Genomic DNA, 5,326 nt, shown 5'->3' with positions numbered 1-5,326 from the left:
TTCGCTTCCAATTATCTGAACACTTCTTATTACGTAATCTTATAATTTCTATGAATGTTATTTCAGTGTCTATATTTTTCTAATCATTGACCTATTTTCCTATTATGTAACATTGATTCAAGCCTTTTTATTATTCTTACCACAACTAGTACACCTGTCATTACACTATCAATTTGTACTTTTCACTTATTATTAATTTTGATTATGTAATCTATTCCACTGTTATCATTGACTCATAAACTGCCTTGATTGGTTTAATAATTTCGTATATGCATATAAATATTACTGTATATTAGAGTAAAGCCTGATGAGGATCTAATCGAAAACAATATTGTTCGCTTATATATGTTGTTCTAAATCACAATATGGGAATTTTTCAAAATTAACTTATTATCAATGTAAAATGAATTATGAGTAAAGTAACTATGAAAAGTTTAGATTTATTCTTTTTTAACCACGTCTGTTATGAGATAACAACTCACTGAAAACAATTGCCCAAATTTCGTGGATTGGTTGAAGTTAGGCATTAACACCGTTGGATGCCGGCTCAGTGGTCTATCGCTTAAGTGCTCTGGCGCGAGACTGATAGGTCCTGGGTTCGAATCTCGCGAGGCGGGATCGTGGATGTGCACTGCTGAGGAGTCCCATAATAGGACGAAACGGCCGTCCAGTGCATCCAGGTTTTCCCTGGTGGTCTAGCTTCAATTGACTCATGATTTCAACTATGAAAATACTGAAATTTCCACAAAACCTCTTCTGATTTATTCTTTTAATTGACTAAGAAAAAAAATATTTTGTTCCGTGCATATCAGTTATACTGATATTAGATCTGATATATAATTATATGACATTCATTACAATGAAACAGGTAATATCAATGTAATGGGAAAATTTTATTAAAACATAATAAGAAGTGTAAGTTTACATTTTACTCTGTCTATTCTAAGATAAATAACTGCCAATAAAATAATCCATTTTTCTGATCATAGATAATCGATAAAATAATTTCATCCCAATGATTTTGAGCATGAAATCAATAATGTAGATTACATTAAAGATAAATAATATAAGTTTTCTTGTGAAAATAAGTCATGACTCCCAAATCCTCAAATCTCAAAAACTCTGCATTTACCTAGAATATGTATTTACATAAAAATGTTAGAAATTAAATGAAGACGAATGAAAACTCATGTGTTAAAGCATTAACTTCTAGATCACCACTCAGTAATAAATGAATGCATATATCGCAAACTTGTAGGGAGGCAGTTGCGCTACAAATAGCTTAGCAGTAACGTCTCAAAATGTCATGCTGAATGGAGCAGGTTATCATCCCATACGAAGTACCGGTTATCTCAAGGTCTCAGTACGCTTTACTAATAAATACCAACTAACACGAAACCTAGATAGAGTTCCCTGGGTACTACTTTCAACCATTTATCACTGAATCTACAGAAGAGCATGAATGAGAAACCATTTAAGCAAACGAGATAACTAAAAACAGCTTCTTGAGATATTTATATTAATTTATTTGTTTACATTTTAAATAGTGGTTACCAGTGGTATTTAAGATGAGCACTTTTTAGACTTCTCAAACAAAAGAATCTGGATCTTAGCATTAATTTTCACTTTGATACTTAAGCACATTTTTCATCACAACAAAAGTGACCATATTACAGACTATAGTGATGAGATACAATTGTTACTAACCTATCCAACGGGAATTCAATTCAATTGTTAGTTATAACTTTAAGCTTTCCTGTTATCGGTATTCAAGGTTTCTATTCAGAACATAATCATTTTGTTCCTATAGGCTATATTCATAAATCTGAGTAAACAACCTACATGTCAACAAAGATCAACAAAATGAATCCTTGAATTTTAAAAACAAAATAATACAAATCTATACAAACAATAATGAGATCTAAGTTCATTTGTTATTTATTTATTAACTTTATAACAAAACAAAACCTTAGCCAAAAGGCATTATGAAATATAAACAAAACAAAAAAAGAAATTGACTTAATGATTAGATAATATTCAATAGAACTAAAATTTTGAAATAGATAACAGATAAAGGCATACCGGAGAATAAAAATCAAAATTTATTTGAAGGAACCGACTAAAATATTGTTGAAATAGAACTAAAGATGTTGAGAAAAATTGATTTCTAATTATATGCAAAAAGAAAAAAATTCTTATTCAAGTACTAAGCAATATATGATATTTCATTAAAATCATCTTTTAATAATGTATTCTTTATCAAGATGAACATCTTTTTATAATCAATATCAGTTAAATGGAAAAAAAAGGATTTGATCATCATTACCACTTCAGAGCCCCCAAATGGCCTGGTACGGCTGAGAGTGGGAAGAGCTCGCTCTCCCTCTCCAAATGCTCTCATATGGCCACGCGTATATAGTCTCTGTCAGGGAATTCCTACTCACTGCCTTCTCTCGGCATTACTGTTGTTTACGAAAGTGAGAGGACGAAAAGCGAATGTCTAGTAATCTAACCGGGTTGGTGGACACGGCGCGTCTAACTAGAGGAGTTGGTAAACCCTGATTCCAAACCAATGGTGCACATCGGCTCCAGTATCCTGAGGGAACGAATGGCGTATGAAGCAATTGTTGGTCATCGGCTACCATGGGACTGCATCTCCTCACGATGCTCTACTGCCTTGTGGAACAGACCTTTAGGTTAAAGGCTCCGGGTGTGGCTCCCTAAGAAAACCACGTGCTTCAGTTTGTGCACCTGGACAGTATCACAGCCCTCACACAAATCAAGTGAAATTTATGTGGCGCATACATATCTGATGCTTCCTTGTACCAATATTTATGTGTTTAATTAAATAAATAAATAAATAACCACTTCAGAATTCTGAATGATAACGAAACTCATTTCATGATAAAGATGAATAGAGTAATTATGAGATTTAAAAGAATATATAGTTTATCAAATTAGTTGAAGTAGCTTACTAGAAAATTCCTTTATTAACTAGTAACTATTACGGGAGTTGAAAAATAGTGTCTACTTGTTCAAATATGATTAAAACCTAAACAAAGATTCACAAGTCAATAGTAGTTTACTGCAATTATTGGTTATTACAAGTACTAAATTGTTAAAGAGTTCTCATAAAATAATTCTGAATACAAATTTTTGAAATGAGAATGGTTTTAGTAGTTAACTGTTTGTAAACCATGTGGTGATTTAAATGGATTAAGTCGGAATAACCAAAATGCTTCATTTAAATTAACTATGTATCTTTTATTTACAAAGAAAATAAGAACACGGTTTTTTAATTTTCCTAAAATACCATTCTCATGAAAATGAATAAATACGTCTAAAAATTCAATAAAGAACATTTTTAACTGCTTACCTTATCTATTCAGATATACATGTGGTAGAACCAAAACATCCATTTTACAATAATAATCCTTAGTATCGATTCTTTATTTATAGGTATTAGGATCCAAAAGTCATACAATCGATTGCATAGTGTATGCTATTTTATCGCTTTCCATGACTAGTGAGCTTCTGTTTAGTTAAATAACAACAACCCAAAACTCGACTTCAGAGGACACTGGTTTCCTAGGAACTAATGCCGTTTAAAACAATCAACGTCTATTCTTCATCTGAAAAATACCTACATTTAAAAATGATAAACCGTATAGCTGTTATAAATTGTCTGCTATTATTTAAATCTAACAGTCGATCTAACCGTCTCAGCATTTAGAAATAGTATACTAACTTCTTTTTCCTCGTCCAAGTTGATTTTAACCTACACATTTAAGGGTTGTTTATCAAATACATCCCTATTATCGAGATTGAAGTCGATTATATTTAATTGGATTTTCTTTGGTACTCATATATAACACGCGTTTTGGTTTATTTTGAATCGGTCTCCAGAACTTCTCTACGACTCAGTAGAAGCTGTTAATTAAAGAAAACCAAATTCTGACAACCAGTGTCCAAAACTCTTTGGTGTTATCCAACAAAATAGTAGACCAAAATAGCCATATATTCAGAGCCAACTACCTGATTACATTCCATTAAAGATTAGTCATTTCATTGTTAGAATAAAAAAGGAATTCACGAATTGTAGTAATCATATATTTAAAATCCATCAGTATTGCCATATATTATTTAAACAAGCTGTAATCCATATCATGACAACCAACGACGCTGAAGTACAAATACCCATTTAAACACAAAAATATGACTTTGCATATAAAACCCTAAGCTTATTAAAACAACTATGTAGTGAAGCTGAATAAAACATACATTCTAAATTCCACTGCTAACAGTAATTTAACTTTGCTGAAAATTCATAATTGATGCTACCATAGGGATAATCAATACAGGATACAAACAAGCAAATAAAGATTGTTTAGATCTAGTCATTAACATCGATAACTACATAATCTAGTATTACAATCTTTCTATTACATCATGTTTATTAGTTGTCAACGGAATCAATACTTATATATATGACTGTACAGATGGATTGTCAATTCGTTGAAAAAATATCTCATCTCCGAACTCTTTGTTTTTCATATTTCAGTAAGAGAGATATATTAAAAATATTGCTAAACTTTTCAATTGTCAAGTAAACGATAGAATTACGTCGAAATGACTTCTAAAAAACATTTAAATAAATTTCAGTGGAGCTAACTAAATTATGCATCTTCATTATGTCAGTAAAACGCCTGCCAGTCCATTTATTTCTAAAACGTCATCGTAAAGTACCAACAACAATTAAGTTATTTTCCCCGAAATTTATAACAGTACTTAAATGCAGAAAATATAGCGATAAAGTAATATCTATTCAGAAAAACAACCAAACATTATTGAAAATAAAACAGGTGAAATGAAGATATTTCTAGGACGAGATATCTACACGGATTCCAGCATAAATTCTAAAAAATAAGAAATACATCTCCAAAGATACAAAATACAAAGATTGTTTATGTAATTTTCCGAAAAAACATGTAACAGATTGAATTTTAAAATATTTACAGTAGTCAAGTTTTTTGAAAATATAATTACTATGTTTGAAGTGATTACGAGTTCACCGAGTCTGCGAACGGAACAAAGACTTGTGACCAAAGACCAATAAGTTAGTTCTTTTGATGCGTCCCAGCCCTGCTGACTAGAGAGACAAGCCGAAGTTCGAACGGGAAATAAATATATTCCACAAGCAGCCAGAAGCACAAGCAATCACAATAGGTACAAATCAAATGCATACATACAGCATAAAATTGTCCTTGGGAAGCGTTACAAAATAGCATACTAAAAGATACAACGAACCAATAGCGTTTAAGATCCT

Source organism: Schistosoma mansoni, chromosome W (genome assembly GCF_000237925.1).
Source record: "Schistosoma mansoni strain Puerto Rico chromosome W, complete genome".
Lineage (NCBI taxonomy): Eukaryota > Metazoa > Platyhelminthes > Trematoda > Strigeidida > Schistosomatidae > Schistosoma > Schistosoma mansoni.
This window is presented reverse-complemented; position numbering follows the sequence as displayed.